This window comes from Lathyrus oleraceus, chromosome 1, assembly GCF_024323335.1.
Source record: "Lathyrus oleraceus cultivar Zhongwan6 chromosome 1, CAAS_Psat_ZW6_1.0, whole genome shotgun sequence".
Lineage (NCBI taxonomy): Eukaryota > Viridiplantae > Streptophyta > Magnoliopsida > Fabales > Fabaceae > Lathyrus > Lathyrus oleraceus.
In genome coordinates, this window is record NC_066579.1 from 357,595,234 (window position 1) to 357,613,639 (window position 18,406).

Here is an 18,406-nt window from a genome sequence, read left to right on the forward strand (position 1 = left end):
CCGGCAACCGTCTCTCCACCTTCACAATCACTAACAAAATCGGAACCGTCTTCAACCTCTCGCAACAACATTCACCAACAGAATCTGCAACGCACAGAAGCGGAGATTGAGAAGAAGGAAGAAGAAGAAGACAACAGAAGAAGGAGAAGTCGAAATTGGACGGGAAGTGAAGAGCACCATACCGGTTCAAGTCGAAGCCTTAATTTGGTGACTTTTCTCCTTCGATTCGATGAAATTTCTTCACGATTCCGCATAATTGAGGTAGAAGGATGGACATTCGATTCAATCTCCGCGTTGCAAAGAGGTTATGAAGTTGGTGTTTGTGGTACTTCTTTCGGCTCACACTCGGTGTGAAGAACGTGGTGATGTCAAATGCAAAATCGAGAGTGGAATGCAAGTCAGCGACATGGATGGGTGAAGCTTTGAAGCGCATCACCAAGAGAAAATTGAACACGACCATGGAAGTCGTTCAGAATCGCCACGACGATATTGGATGGCTTGGCGTTTGTTTCCTCTGTGAAATCGCTGCTATAGATTATTTCTTCACGCGACGTACACAAAGAAGATGGGAATCGGATGTTCACGGAGTTTTGTCCATTTGGGCCTAAGGCCCTAACAATTTCGCTATCCTTCCTTTCACCCTCCCGGATCTAGGCCGGTCCCCTCGATTCCAAGGCCCATTGCCATTTTTTTTCTAGGTTTTTCTGTTTTGTTATTTAGTTTTTTAGAAATCATCTTAATTAGTTATAGGATTAATTAGGATTAATTAGTTTAATTAGGACTTAATAGATTTTTAAAAATTAATTAGAAATATTATAATTAAATAAATTTAGAATTAGAATATTTAGGAAACATTAATTAGAAATAAAGATTTTAGAATTTTATAGTTTAATTAGAGATGTTAAATTTAGATTAGAATTTTAGAAATTAGAAAGATAATTAGGAATTTAGGTTTGTTACAATTTTTAGATTTAAATTATAAATTTTAGGATTGACTTTTATTTTTTGGACTCCCTTGTACTTTACATGTACCCCTTCTCCTTTCAGATGTATGCTTTTACTCGTTTTCTTTATCTTTTATTGCTTGATAGCTCTTCCTTAGGCATTAGGAACGCTCACTCTTTCGCGATCAATAAGCAAACCCTTGATCCAACGTCAAGTGGTACTTTTTTCAAATCAAATTAAAATACACAATCACAATCAAATACTGTTTCATTTGGAAATGAAAAGGGGGATGGCTTTGAGTTTTCAATTCCTCTCCTCGATTATTTGAATACGAATTCTATTACTCGGTTAGTCAAATAGTCATCATTTCTATCCACCTAAGCACAAACAAATCGAATCATTTTATAATAAGAAATGAAAAGGGAGATGACTTTGAGTCTTCAATTTTTCTCCTCAACTATTTGAGTACAAGTTCTCTTTCTTGTTTAGCCAAATAGTTATCATTCCTCTACAAACCTCCAAACCCTGATTAAATCAAAATATTTTAACAGTAAGATAAATGAAAAAGGAGTTGACTTTGAGTTTTCAATTTCACTCCTCAATTGGTCGAATACGAGTTCCCTTACTCTGTCAGTCAAACAATCGTCATTTCTCCGCAAACATACAACTTAACCAAATCATTTTCTTAACAAACTATACGAAAAAGAAGATGGTTTTGAGTTTTCAAATCCTCTTCTCAAATGCTTGGATATGAGTTGTCTTACTCAGTCATTCAAGTACTTGTCGTTCATTATAAAAATACGTCAACCATATACAACTTTATTTTCATAAATGTTCAGATGAAACAGAAAGCGGTTTAGAGTATGCTATTCCCTTTCTCGATTATTAGGATACGAGTTGTCTTACTCGATTATCCGAGTATCCGTCATCCGTTCAAAACACCTTAATTATCATCAAATCATTCCTATAATTAAGGATGAAAAAGAAAGCGGTCCAGAGTCTTCTACTCCCTTTCCCGATTGTTAGGATACGAGTTGTCTTACTCGAATATCCGAGTAATCATCTTCCAACCAAAATATCTCAACACATTAAACCTGTCTTTTCTCGCGCTCGTGCGATCATAACCAATCAAACAAAACATTCAATACATTAATTCAACTTGTCACCCCCGTGTGACCAAAACTCTTTTCAGAAAGAACACTGTTAATCCTTTCTAATGCGCACAACAAACCAATGCTTAAGCCTCTGTCGAGAGTAGACAAGCCAGCGTTTAGCCTTTAGAATGCGATTTAAAATAGTTGTTCACTAAAAAACACCAACCAACTGTAGTTCCCCGAACTACGAATGCTCTGATTTCCTTATTACACCATAAGGATACGTAGGCAGGAGATTGTTGTATCTTCGCGAGCACACTAATAAAAAACCTCCCATTCTCCCTTTCTGAGGTTCTCATCCATTTCTATTTTCAATATTTTATAACCCAAAGATAACAAACAAACATAAATTAACACTCGAAACACACATTAGAACTAAAAGGTTCTCGTTGAGTATAACGAACGTAAGGGGTGCTAATACCTTCCCCTTACGTAATCCACTCCCGAACCCGAATATGGTTGCGAAGACCATTATTCTATTTCCTAAATGTTTTATCGTTATTTTCCTATCCCTTCATTGGGATATATAAAGTTCGGTGGCGACTCTGTTCGAACATAATTTTTTCCGCGACCATCGCGAGGAATCGTATTTTTCGAGATGCGACAGATGGAGACTCTGCTGGGGATAGCTCCAAGCAAAAGAGAGTGAAGCCTAATTTAGTTCAGTTTTTGTATTGTGTGTTAATCTTGTTTGTTTGATTGTTATTTTTATACTGTTATTATTATTCTGTCATAATTATTGTATTGTGATTTATTGACTATGTCTTATTTGAGGCTCTCTGTTAGTGGTGCTTTGTGAGATAGGCTCTCTACCCGAGTCTGAGAAAAACCATAAGATTAAGTTGGTGGTTGCATAGTGGGCGCCCACAAGGAGTCTTCCTTGTTGGGAAGATACGAAGACCCCGCCTAGAGGAGATTCTTTTGAGATATTATTGCCCAACGAGTTTTTGTCACGACGATAGTATTCTCAAGTTGGATCAATGACTCTAGGAACCTTTTAACCCATTATATTCGGTGGTTATGTAGTATTTACCTGAAAAGTCCCAGACTTATTGGGTTAATACGAAAGCCCCAATCAGATGAGATCCCTTGGACGTATTACTATCTTACAATAATATTTCCAACCTCGATCTATGACTCTGAGAATCTTATTAGAACCTTGGACTCGAGAGTCGTGTAGTAGAATCCCCATGGAGCCTTCCTTGTTGGGAAAATACGAAGACCTCACCTGGACGAGATCTTCTTAAGGATATTATTGTCCGACGAGTCTTCGTCACGGCAGTGACGTTCTCAAGAAATATCCGTGACTCTAGGAACCTACCAACTGTAGAGCCTACCCATGGGGTTCCATTATTCAGAGATACCTATCATTTACCCGTTATTCTGATCTATCTGAAAACACTTTGAACCTGTGATCCTGAACATGTCACTACACTCATACAGATATCATTGCATTTGCATTTATCATCATACATTTCATATCATTTTTCACCAAAAAATAAATACAAAAAAAACTCATCCGTCCTTCGTCCATAACCTGTAGTTGATTTCCCGATACTCATATCAGACTTGAAGTAGCTCTTGAAAGATCATGGATCCGTTGGAGCAAAGTCACATCACATTGAGAGGAGATGTGTACTCGATGAAAAATCAGCTAGACCAACTTGTGGAAGCTATGATAGTTTTAGCAAAGAAGGAAGACAACATTCAGCAGACTGCAGTTGTTGAGAATGTTATGCTAGCTACAGTAAATGGTCTTACCCAACCTCAGCTTGTGCAAACCCCAGTTGATAACTCTACTGTACTCTACTGTTCAGACAGGAAGACATCCTTAACACTGGCAATCGTTGGACTGATTTGTTTCTATTTTTGCGTTTGTAGTTTCTTTGTTGTTAAAAGCTACTTGTGTTTAAACATTGTTGTTTTTAATGGTAATATTGATGAAGTAATGATGCATGTTTTGAATTAATTATCTCGCATTCACTCATTTTTTTCTTCTCTTATATCAAAAACAAAAAATACATCAGTGTTTCTCCCATTCACTTTTCTTTATCATAACTTTTGTTTTAGCAAAGATTTGAGGGAGGATGACGAAAACAAAATACCCATAATTGTTGACTGTATGCTTTCGAATAAAATCCTACTGATGATGTACAGACATTGTTTCAAATCCCCAAACACTGGAGAGATAAGGAGTTAATCCCTAGTCAACCACTTCGAGCCTAGAAGTAGGAGTTTCTTTCGAATCTAAAAAACCTTACATTAAACCTGGGGCAGGGTAGTGTTCAGTTAATCTAACTACACATTCGGATTACAAGACGAAATATCCTGTCTGAGGATCAACCAAATGATATTCTTTGCACACATCCTGAAGTGTCGAAGGAACCTTGCAAAATCCAAAAGTTATGCTGGTTGTTCTCCAAATGACCATTGACTTGGCAGTCACAAATTTTCAAAAAAAAAGAATCAAAGAAAAGCCCGCTAAGTCGATACCCCAAAAGGAGACTTAGGAAAAAAATGGGGCAATCCCGATGGACTAAAGCTTCAAAAAATGGTCCATGAAAAAGTTAGGAATCAAAACAAAAATCAAAGGAGGTCACGAAAAACCCTCAACAAAACAAGACGAGATTCGGTGACCACCATATCCAAATCAAAAGGTCACCAACATCCATAAAGAGCGAAATAAGTGACTGTCATTTCAAAGAGATTTTACACTGTTGAAATCTCGTAAGAGTACGTGTGTGTCGAATTAATTGAACGTAGGATTGGAGATCATCATGAAGAAGGGGTGGGTTAAAATAAACTTTGACCTTATATCCTTTTGTTCAAAAATCGTGAACCAAGCCACGTTACAACCCTCAAAAGACCTAATTGAGGTAGGGTTTATTCTGAAAACATACTACAACAAGGTTGCGTAAACGGACTCCTAAAGATTTGCTAATCTTCAACATTGATGTCATTATTCTCGCTGTGTCTTTCACACTTTAAATTGCTAAATCAGCATTACATTCAGACTCATGGTCCACTCGTCACACACTATCACATCATTCGAATAAATTCTTTTCAAAACTTGCATGAGTATCGCATTAAAATTACCATTTCTGAACAGACAATTTTAACTGCAAGATAGTACTTGACGTCAGGGAAATTCCAACAATAAGGAACAATCAGAGGAACTTGGACATTCGTTGGTGCTAACCCGAATCAAGACTACCTCATAACCTATGAATCTGAGGCATGCCACCTAAACATCAGTTGATCATAGGAAGATTACTCCAAGAATGGGTCAACTTGAAACAATCCCCTAACATCTGTTAATAAATGTACAAATCATTTCAAGAATCAGTTAATCCAGAGCAAATCATCTCAGGACTCTATTAACTAGGGGAAGATCGCCTAGAGGTTATGTGGGCCAGGGGCAGACCCCTTCAATGTTCAGTTAGGGTGAGTTAAATCGATTCAACGCTTATACAGGGGCAAGCTACCTCAAGAGCACAGAAAAGTCAACCGCTCCAAGAGTCGGTTAACCAAGGATAAATCCTTTCATGGATCCAAATTCTGGGGCAATCCATCTCCAAATTATGGTACAATTGCTTTCAAAACCCTTTCGAGGTAAACATTTTGCATAAACCCAACTAACTGGGGCAAGATGGGCGACATAGGAGCAAGTCTTCTCCATGATTTCGAGCTGGTCAATCAAAAAGTTGGGTCGCACGTCAACAACCATAGAGTTCGAGACAAGTGTCGGGGAATCACGTTATCACCCCATAAAATAACCTTTTGACAGACAAAAACCTTTCTGCAAAAAAACCCTTCTCTTCCAATACCCGCGCAGGGGCATTTTGGAAACCTTCCAATCATTACATAAATCATCATCATGCATTAGTCATGTCGCTTTGCTCTAGCATAAAGCCATGCATATCATATCATTTATCAGGCATAACCCCCCATAACATGAACATGACATCAAAAAATCCTTGAAACACAATATCTGACACCAAAGCCCAACATCACTTGGCAATTCAAAGTCCATTTCTCGTTTGGCAATTTATTTCAAAGCCCAGTTCCCGTCTGGAAAACCTTTTTCAAAAGTCCAATTCTCGTCTGGAAATTTATTTCAAAGTCCAGTTCCCGTCTGGCAATTTATTTCAAAACCCAGTTCCCGTCTGGAAAATTATTTCAAAGTCTAGTTCTCGTCTGACAATTTGTTTCAAAGTCCAGTTCCGGTCTGGCAATTTATTTCAAAACCCAGTTCCCGTCTGGAAAATTATTTCAAGGTCTAGTTCTCGTCTGGCAATTTATTTCAAAGTCCAGTTCCCGTCTGGAAACTTATTTCAAAAGCTCAGTTCTCGTCTGGCAATTCATTTCAAAGTCCAGTTCCCGTCTGGCAATTTATTTCAAAGCCCAGTTCTCGTCTGGCAACTTATTTCAAAGCCCAGTTCTCGTCTGGCAACTTATTCCAAAGTCCAGTTCCCGTGTGGCAAACTATATCAAAAATCAGTTCTTGTACGACAAATCATTTGCCAAATACCAATTCTCGTCTGGTAAATTATCTCCAAATACCAGTTCTCGTCTGGTAAATTATCTCTTAATACCAGTTCTCGTCTGGTAAATTATCTCTTAATACCAGTTTTCGTCTGGTAAATTATCTCTTAATACCAGTTCTCGTTTGGTAAATTATCTCTTAATACCAGTTCTCGTCTGGTAAATTATCTCTTAATACCAGTTCTCGTCTGGTAAATTATCTCTTAATACCAGTTCTCGTCTAGTAGGTCACCTATTTCGATACCGGTTCTTGTCCGGGAGTCAATTATTTTCACCAGTTCTTGTCTGGAAGTTCCCATTTAAAGTCCAACCTCATTGGCAATCAAGAATTAAACCCTACAAAAACATCCAATTACCCAGTTGCATTCCCACATGCATCACACGAATCATCCATATATGGTTTTCCTACCAAACAGAAAATTAAAAAAAAAAACAGTCATATCAATCATCAGCATACTCATGCAAACACTCCCACAAAATGGGAATTTTAACTAAACAAAAATCATTCGCTTCCTACATGCACAACCAAATATCCCCAGCAAATTGCATACTTGCATGTATCTCATGCATCATCCCATGCATGGTAATCCCACCTAAAGTGGGACATCATACAAAAATCAAATATAAAATGTCAGGATCCAAGGTCCTTCATGTATATCTTGGACACTCCTCATTCCAAATAAATTTATTTCCATGCACGTGCTCGTGGGATTATATCTCAGTAAATCAATTTTTCGACTTTACGATTAATAATGATATTCCCAACAATTTTCTTTACAATCATCGCTCCCCAAGAAGAGGTTACCCAAAAAAGTCTCTTATGAGCTTTTTCCCCTGCAGAGCATTTCCAATATGTCTCCCTCAAAAGGAGTCTTTTCTTAAAAGTTCCCCTAACAGACGAATATTCGAGATACTGCTTCATTTATCTGAAGAATATCATCTCTCTATTTGAGATACTGCTTCATCAATTTGAAGAATCTCATTTGTTTTCTAGAGATACTGCTCTAAGTATCCTCGGAGAGTCTTAGATTCAATTAAGGTATCATTCCCTTGTTCGGAATATCTTAATTCTATCATATAAGATGTTATTTCAACTCGATACAGAGAATCTCATTTTTACTGTTTGAGATACTGCTCCATCAATATGAAGAGTCTCATTTCAGATTTTTTAGAGGTACTTCTCTAAGTATCCTCAGAGAGTCTTAGATTCAATTAAGGTATCTTTCCCTTGTTGGAATATCTTAATTCTATCATATAAGATGCTGCTTCGACTCGATACAGAGAATCTCATTTTTACTGTTTGAGATACTGCTTCATCAATATGAAGAGTCTCATTTTAGATTTTTTAGAGATACTGCTCTAATATCCTTGGAGAGTCTTAGATTCAATTAAGGTATTTTTTTCCCATACTGGAACATCTTAATTCTATCATATAAGATGCTGCTTCGACCCGATACAAAGAATCTCACTTTTATTGTTTGAGATGCTGCTTCATCAATATGAAGAGTCTCATTTCAGCTTTTTTTAGAGATACTGCTCTAATATCCTCGGAGAGTCTTAGATTCAGTTAAGGTATTTTTTCCCTTGCTGGAACATCTTAATTCTATCATATAAGATGCTGCTTCGACCCGATACAGAGAATCTCACTTTTACTGTTTGAGATGCTGCTTCATCAATATGAAGAGTCTCATTTCAGATTTTTTAGAGATCCAGCTCTAAGTATCCTCGAAGAGTCTTAGATTCGATTAAGGTATCTTTCCCTTGCTGGAACATCTTAATTCTATCATATAAGATGCTGCTTTGACCCGATACAGAGAATCTCACTTTTACTATTTGAGATGCTGCTTCATCAATATGAAGAGTCTCATTTCAGATTTTTTTTAGAGATACTGCTCTAAGTATCCTCGAAGAGTCTTAGATTTATTTAAGGTATCTTTCCTTTTGTCTGGAATATCTTAACTCTATCATGTAAGGTACTGCTTCGTTGATCCTCAGAGAATCTCGTGCGTTCAAATCAAGACGATGTCCTACTAATGCTCAGAAAGTCTTAGGTACAGTTTAGGTATCATTCTATTGTTGAAAAATCTCAGTTGTGATATCCAAGATACTGTTCTGATGATTCCCAGAGAGTCTTAACTATTTCATTTTACCTTCCGATAACCTTTTCTTATTGTATTTCTCACTGCATTTTGTTTCTGCATTTCTTCCTTGCTTTTCAAAGGACAAAATTTGGGTCTTTTCGTATTTAATTACCTTCCACTACGAATGTATGAAGACTGTTGTCATTCTTACCTTCTAGTTCAAGATAATGAAATAGGGGCAGCTGTCATACCCCAATTTTGTCCGGGCATTTTAAATTTTCATAAATTCGATTTAATTTTCAGTTTACATCATATGTACAACATAACATGCATTTTATCATTAATAATGCCTAAAATACCAGTCAGGATAAATTTATTGAAAATACAGACAAATCGGTTAAATCTTTTCTCAAGTACGGACAAAATCAGCGGATAAAAAGTTTCGAAATTAAAATTGCAGATGTCAGTATTATTAATCTACGATTCATGTAATTTAACCTGGTGTGCTCGTTGTATTTTTTAGCGGCTATTTCGATTGCATTTTGACCCGCCTGAGCCTTTTAACCGGTGAAAATTTATTTCAGAATTTGAAGAAACGTTGTATTTTTTCAATAAGTATATTTTGTGCTAATCATTTTAGTGTGTCCGATTTAATTTTTCGAGCAAATTTTCACCCGACTTTTATTCATTTTTAGTCATTTTAATTTTATTCTTTTGTCAAAATATTCAAATTAAATAAATAGATATTTTCATGTCTTTGTTTTATTTTTACCATATTTATTGTAGAGGTTGTGAATTTTAGTTGTTTCAATTGATTTAATCTCATTTAAATTAATTAAAGTTTCTAGAAGGGGCATTTTTATATTTTAAATCAGTTTGTGTTTATTTAATTCAATCTTGATCATTGACTCAAAGTTAATCAAAGGTTCACATGCATCATCCTCACTCTCCCTTATTAACCAATCATAAATCAACAATATTATTTTACTTAATAAAGTCAGAAAATTCTAAAAATGTTTTTCTTCCAATTACATGTTGCCACGCAGCCCCGTCCCACCCGTCTCTCTCATCACCAATAATCTCTCACCCTCTCACATGTGAAAGAAAACAAAAAGAAAAATTGGAATGCATATACATCAGCAAGTGTCCAATAAAGCAAAGGAGCAAAAAAGCAAACTGGAAGGAAACGCGCTGCAAAAAGCTGCTACCAATTGCAGCTACCAAAAGACAAAACGGCGAAGCCAACAACTATGACAACAGCAAAAAGCGAGCTGCTATGCTGCAATAGACCAAGGAGAAAAGTTGCAAACAAAAATCAGCTTCAAGACACTTAAAAACAACAACGCTGGCGCCGAAAAAGCCACAATTGCTACTAGCTGCATCAAAACACTTCCAAACGCCAAGCTAGCTGCTTAAAAAACCGCAACAAGCCACAAGCTACAACGCGAGCAACAACAGCATACCAGTCACAACACGCTTCACAGAGCTACCGACCCACCGTACAAATCTTCAATAACCTGCATAAACTCCAAGTGAAATCTTGCATAAAAATCTAACAAGAAAATCTGCAAAAACAGAACTCTATATAAAGGGAACTCACGCATCAATCACGATTCCACTTGAATCTTCCTTCAAAAGAGAATTCTAACAACCCTCCAACACCGAATCTTCTTCAACCTCTAACAAATTGAACCAATCCTCTATTAACCTTCAGTCCTCTTCCATACAAAACCACACTTCGTAACCTCCATCAAATCCGCTGACACACCCTCCATTAAAACCGCTCATTCAACCTTCATTTTTGCAGCGTCAACCACCGAAACCAATCGCCACTCGTACTCCCTCCGCTTTACCACCGAAACCACCACGTCTTCACCATTAACAACCTTATTCTCCTCCACGAAAACCACCGGCAACCGTCTCTCCACCTTCACAATCGCTAACAAAATCGCAACCGTCTTCAACCTCTCGCAACAACATTCACCCTCACTTCCCTCACCAACAGAATCTGCAACGCACAGAAGCGGAGATTGAGAAGAAGGAAGAAGAAGAAGACAACAGAAGAAGGAGAAGTCGAAATTGGACGGGAACTGAAGAGCACCATACCGGTTCAAGTCGAAGCCTTGATTTGGTGAGTTTTCTCCTTTGATTCGATGAAATTTCTTCACGATTCCGCACAATTGAGGTAGAAGGATGGACATTCGATTCAATCTCCGCATTGCAAAGAGGTTATGAAGTCGGTGTTCGTCGTACTTCTTTCGGTTCACACTCGGTGTGAGGAACATGGTGATGTCAAATGAAAAATCGAGAGCGGAATGCAAGTCAGCGACATGGATGGGTGAAGCTTTGAAGCGCATCACCAAGAGAACGTTGAACATGTCCATGGAAGTTGCTCAGAATCGCCACGATGATATTGGATGGCTTTGCGTTTGTTTCCTCTATGAAATCGCTGCTATAGATTATTTCTTCACGCGACGTACACATGGAAGATGGGAATCGGATCTTCACGGAGTTTTGTCCATTTGGGCCTAAGGCCCTAACGATTTCGCTATCCTTCCTTTCACCCTCACGGATCTGGGCCGGTCCCCTCGATTCCAAGGCCCATTGCCATTTTTTTCTAGTTTTTTCTGTTTTGTTATTTAGTTTTTTAGAAATCATCTTAATTAGTTATAAGATTAATTAGGATTAATTAGTTTAATTAGGACTTAATAGATTTTTAAAAATTAATTAGAAATATTATAATTAAATAAATTTAGAATTAGAATATTTATGAAACATTAATTAGAAATAAAGATTTTAGAATTTTATAGTTTAATTAGAGATGTTAAATTTAGATTAGAATTTTAGAAATTAGAAAGATAATTAGGAATTTAGGTTTGTTACAATTTTTAGATTTAAATTAGAAATTTTGGAAAACTAGAAAAAAGACAATTAGAAATATTAAGTTTGGTTTAGAAACTAAACCATAACTGTGAATTGATGGTTTTACCCCTAGACTTAGAAGTAAGCTAATCTTGCATGCTCCCCTAGTTTTAGGACTTATAGAATTTTCTAACTGATTCATTAACTTAGATCATCGATTATTCATTGTCAACTGTCATTTCTCATGTGATTAATTTTGATTCTAATTCATGTTTAGATAGAGCTTAATCTTTAGAATTAATTTCCATTCGATTGACTTTTATTTTCTGCACTCCCTTGTACTTTACATGTACCCCCTCCCCTTTCAGATGTATGCTTTTACTCGTTTTCTTTATCTTTTATTGCTTGATAGCTCTTCCTTAGGCATTAGGAACGATCACTCTTTCGCAATCAATAAGCAAACCCTTGATCCAACGTCAAGTGGTACTTTTTTCAAATCAAATTAAAATACACAATCACAATCAAATACTGTTTCATTTGGAAATGAAAAGGGGGATGGCTTTGAGTTTTCAATTCCTTTCCTCGATTATTTGAATACGAATTCTATTACTCGGTTAGTCAAATAGTCATCATTTCTATCCACCTAAGCACAAACAAGTCGAATCATTTTATAATAAGAAATGAAAAGGGAGATGACTTTGAGTCTTCAATTTTTCTCCTCAACTATTTGAGTACAAGTTCTCTTACTTGTTTAGCCAAATAGTTATCATTCCTCTACAAACCTCCAAACCCTGATTAAATCAAAATATTTTTACAGTAAGCTAAATGAAAAAGGATTTGACTTTGAGTTTTCAATTTCACTCCTCAATTGGTCGAATACGAGTTCCCTTACTCGGTCAGTCAAACAATCGTCATTTCTCCGCAAACATACAACTTAACCAAATCATTTTCTTTACAAACTATACGAAAAAAAAGATGGTTTTGAGTTTTCAACTCCTCTTCTCAAATGCTTGGATATGAGTTTTCTTACTCAGTCATTCAAGTACTTGTCGTTCATTATAAAAATACATCAACCATATACAACTTTATTTTCATAAATGTTCAGATGAAACAGAAAGCGGTTTAGAGTCTTCTATTCCCTTTCTCGATTATTAGGATACGAGTTGTGTTACTCGATTATCTGAGTATCCGTCATCCGTTCAAAACACCTTAATTATCATCAAATCTTTCCTATAATTAAGGATGAAAAAGAAAGCGGTCCAGAGTCTTCTACTCCCTTTCCCGACTGTTAGGATACGAGTTGTCTTACTCGAATATTCGAGTAATCGTCATCCAACCAAAATATCTCAACACATCAAACCTATCTTTTCTTGCCCTCGTGCGATTAGAACCAATCAAACAAAACATTCAATAAATTAATTCAACTTGTCACCCCCGTGTGACCAAAACTCTTTTCAGAAAGAACATTGTTAATCCTTTCTAATGCGCACAACAAACCAATGCTTAAGCCTCTGCCGAGAGTAGACAAGCCAGCGTTTAGCCTTTAGAACGCGATTTAAAATAGTTGTTCACTAAAAAACACCAACCAACCGTAGTTCCCCGAACTACGAATGCTCTGATTTCCTTATTACACCATAAGGATACGTAGGCAGGAGATTGCTGTATCTTCGCGAGCACACTAATAAAAAACCTCCCCTTTTCCCTTTCTGAGGTTCTCATCCGTTTCTATTTTCAATATTTTATAACCCAAAGATAACAAACAAACATAAATTAACACTCGAAACGCACATTAGAACTAAAAGGTTCCCGTTGAGTATAACGGACGTAAGGGGTGCTAATACCTTCCCCTTACGTAATCCACTCCCGAACCCAAATATGGTTGCGACGACCATTATTCTATTTCCTAAAGGTTTTATCGATATTTTCCTATCCCTTCATTGGGATAAATAAAGTTCGGTGGCGACTCTGTTCGAACATAATTTTTTCCGTGACCATCGCGAGGAATCGTATTTTTCGAGATGCGACACCATGATCACTTCTAATTTTGATGACAAGGCTTTCCTTTTCTCTTTGTAGTTTTAGACAAAGTTCCTTGAAGACTTCAAACACATCAGATTTTTCTCTTATGAAATTGACCCAGGTGTATCTGGAGAAATCATCCACCACCACATATGCATACTTCTTCCCACCAAGACTTTCTACTTGCATGGGTCCCATCAAATCCACATGGAGGAGTTCCAAAACTTTGGTAGTGGTGTCATGTCTGAGCTTTTGGTGTGACATCCTTGTCTGTTTACCAATCTGACATTCTCCACAGATTTTTCCTTCATCAATCTTTAAGTTGGGAATTCCTCTAACAGCTTCAACAGATATGATCCTTTTCATACCTTTAAGATGCAGGTGGCCCAATCTTTGATGCCATGTCTTCACTTCTTCCTCTTTGGCTAAGGTACACATTGAAGAGTAACCAGTTTCTTGAGAGCTCCACATGTAGCAGTTTTCTTTGGACCTAACTCCTTTCATGATTACTTCATTTTCCTTGTTAGTAATCAGACATTCAGTTCTAGTGAAGTTTACATTCAGACCTTGATCACACAGTTGACTGATGCTTATTAGATTAGCAGTTAATCCCTTAACAAGTAGGACATTGTTAAGGTCAGGAACTCCAAGGCAATCCGGCTTACCCATTCCTTTGATTTCACCCTTTGCTCCATCACCAAAGGTAACATAACTCATGGCATGAGGGTGAAGGTCAGTTAGCAGATTTTTGTTTCCAGTCATATGTCTGGAGCAACCACTGTCAAAATATCAATCTTCTTTGGCTGAAACTCTGAAGGAAGTGTGAGCTATTAGACTTGTAACCTTTGTCCTAGGAACCCATTGCGTTTTGTTGATAGGCCTGTGAGGTTTGGATCTTGATTGATATTGAGTCTTCTGAGGGGTAGGATAACCATATAGCTTATAACAGAAGGGCTTCAGGTGGCCAAATTTTCCACAGTAATGGCATCTCCATTTTTGATGCTTCCCTTTCTGCTGTCTTCCCTTCTGATGTTGAGACATATGTTGTGACATCTCAGGTTTGTTTTTAACATGGCTGTATTTAGGTTTGGATTTTGGTTTACAACCTGTGTAACTGCACTCAGCCTTAGATTCATTGAATCCAATGCCAAGTTTGTCCCCTGTTATTTGACCAACCTGGAGAATCTTGTCTAAGATGTCAGATCCATTGTTAAGCATTCTTACATACTTGGTCATCTCATCTAGTTTAGAATTTAAGAGTACTGCTTCAGTCTTCAACTTGGAGATGGTTTCCACATATTCTTTCTTTTCATTTTCCAGCTGAGCAATCACTTTCCTCTGAGTTTCAACTTGTCTGCACACTCCTGCACTTTTGTGGCACAACTCTTTGTAGGTAATGGCCAGCTCTTCAAAGGTTACTTCATCATCTCCTGACTCTTCATCAGAACCCCATCTTCCTGTCAATGCAGTCACATGATTTGCAGCTTCTTCTGTTTCACTTCCATCAGACCAAGAAGCAGCAAGACTCCTCTTTTGTTTCTTGAGGTAGGTCCCACATTCAATTTTAATATGACCATACTCATTACACTCATATCACTGAACTTCGTTGGGCTTCTCTTCAGACCTTGTTCTTCTACCAAAACTGTTGGATCTACTGATGTCAGATGCGATGTTCTTGAAATTAGATCTCACATCAATCTTTTTCATAAGTCTGTTGAACTGTCTTCCCAGCATTGCTACCTCTTTTGCCAGATCTTCATCAATATCTTGACCACCTTCCTCATCTTCCTCTTCAGTGTTTGACATGAAGGCTATGCTCTTGGCTTTCTTTTCAGATCCATCACATATTCCCATCTCAAATGTTTCGAGGGATCCAATTAGCTCATCAACTCCCATATTTGAAATGTCTTGAGATTCTTCTACGGCTGTTACTTTCATAGCAAATCTCTTAAGGAGTGATCTGAGTATTTTCCTTACTAGATTTTCATCTGACATCTTCTCTCCCAAAGCTCTAGAGGCATTGGCAATTTCAAGGATACTCATGTGAAATTCATGAATATTTTCATCTTCTTTCATCCTTAAGTTTTCAAACTTGGTGGTGAGCAGCTGTAGTCTAGACATTTTCACTCTAAAGGTGCCTTCATGAGTGGTTTTAAGAATGTCCCAAGCATCTTTAGCCATTTCATAGTTGTTTACTAATCTGAAGATGTTCTTGTCTACTCCATTGAAGATGGCATTCAATGCTTTAGAATTCCTAAGGGCTAGATCCTCCTCTTCCTTTGACCATTATTCTTCAGGCTTCTTATCAGCAGTGGCTTCTCCTCCCTTAGTAATTAATGGATGTTCCCAGCCTGTTAACACAGTCTTCCAAGCCTTATTATCAAGAGTTTTTAGGAAGGCTACCATTCTAGGTTTCTAGTAGTCATAGTTAGATCCATCCAAAATTGGTGGCATGTGAATAGATCCTCTATCTCTCTCCATTGTACCAGAAAGTGTTGTCCCTAGATCTCACCCAGAACCAGAGCAGGATGCCTGCTCTGATACCAATTGAAATTCTGGTATCAGATATGAGATGTTGAAGGTAATGTCACGACACTAATATCTGAATAACATAAACAGAAGAAAGATATAGAATAGTAATGCAAAGGACACAAGCAATTGTTAACCCAGTTCGGTGCAACTCACCTACGTCTGGGGGCTACCAAGCCAGGAAGGAAATTTTCACTAAAATAGAATCAGTTCAAAGACTCTCCGTACACTTCAACAAGTTACAGTCTTTCTCACCTAATCTCTACTCGTGCAATTTCTACCTAAGCACTCTTAGATATGAGAACCCACTCACTTCCCTACAATCACACCTGTGATTTTAAACAACAATCCCTTGAGAAAAGAAAACACTTTTCAATAACACACACTTGATTTTACTTCACAATTTCAATCAAGTAGACACACTCTTGATCTTGCTTAACAGTTTTGATCAAGAAGACACACACTTGATCTTGCTTCACAGCTTTGATCAAGTAGACACACACTCTTGCTTAACAGCTTTAGAGTGACAAATTACAACCACAAATTAGACCAATTCAATCATCTATGGATGACTTGAATGGCTTACAAGTCTCACGACTAAACAAGACACAAACCCTAGCTCTCTCTCAGTATTTCGCTCAGTATTGGTTGTGTGTTCAATCAGGTTCTCCAAGTCCCTTTTTATAGAAGCTTTCAGCTGGGCTTGGACATCTTGAAAACCCTAAATCTATTTTCCAATTAAATCTTCTCATGACAGTTGGTTAGATCTCCTTGGGAAATAAGTAAATCAGGTTGTAATCAATGATTGAATGCGCCTGCAAATCAGATCTTCAATCATACATAGATTGCCATTAAATGCGCAATCACAGAACACCAGACATTCATACTGAATGTTCTGTGTACAGGATGTCATGACATCGGGTCTGACATCCTGGAACAATCCTGCATAATTCCATAATTCCTTTTATAATTTCCAGCAGGTACAAACTATCAGATGTCATCACATCGTGTATGACATCCTGAAACAATCCTGCATGATCATGTTTTCCATTTGAACTCCAGCAGGTACACATCAGATGCCATGTCATTATGACATTCTGAAACAATCCTGCATGATCATGTTCTTGAACTCCAGCAGGTACATAGGATATCTTATGTTAAGACATCACACATAACATCTTGTGAACACTCTTTGTTTTACCAAAATTGCTGCCAACACTTAGAACCAATAAATTCTTCAAGAGTTTGGAATTGGTTTCCCTTGGAAACCCTAGTTTATCTGGGTATCTTGAGTAACTTCTTCACCAATTGATCAAATTGGGGAACTCCAAATTTCATAATCTTATGCATATATGATCTCCCATGAGTCTCAAAAGTCAATAGAATTGCAAGCTAACAAGTTGGTTGATGGTGGTTGACCAGAAGAATTCATCTAATCAAAACTGGGGTCCCCTAGACCTTATCTCCTGTAATTTTCATCATACGAAAATGATTCCAAGAGAAAAGTTACGCTAAATGACATTATAAACAACTTTCATGTTTAGGTCTAGATCTTGTTTTTCTTGGAAAGTCATGTTTTATGTTGAAAGATTATAGGTCATTTTGTCTAAACCCTAATTTGTAGGTCAACTTCCCAAGGCCATAAATTGCTCAATTTTTATGAGAAGAAAGATTTCCAAGTTGCACAATCAAATTCATGGTGTCTACTTCAACTTTTATGTTTGGAGGAATATCTAATTCAACTTTTATGAGCATGTGATATGAGGATACATTATAGGTCATTTTGGACCAATGCCATTGAACAAGTGATTTTCCTCAAATTCAAAAACGCATAACTCATTCATCTCAAATCCAAATGATGTCAAATTTGTGACTATTTTGAAGGTTCTTGAAATATCTACAACTTTTATCAAGACACTTTTCTCATTTGATGCTCACATAAAAAGTTAGCCAAGGTGGAATAAGTGAACATATGGCTTGACACTTAGAATTTTTTTTGATATGTTAAAATTTCCAAACTTCCACCTCAAAATTCATCATGAAAGATTCTTCAAATGGAAAAGTGTTCAACATAAGAGTTGTTCCTCTTGACCTAACCTTTCCAAAGAGTCCAATTTCATCCATTTTGGACAAGGTTTGAGTGGTATGCGCATGGCTTGAACATGATATCATCATTTGGCAAGAATCAAACTTCAAACAACTCTACACATTTTCCTTGCATTCCAATTCACTTTCAGACTCAATTACACTTGATTATGTACTTAAGTGAGT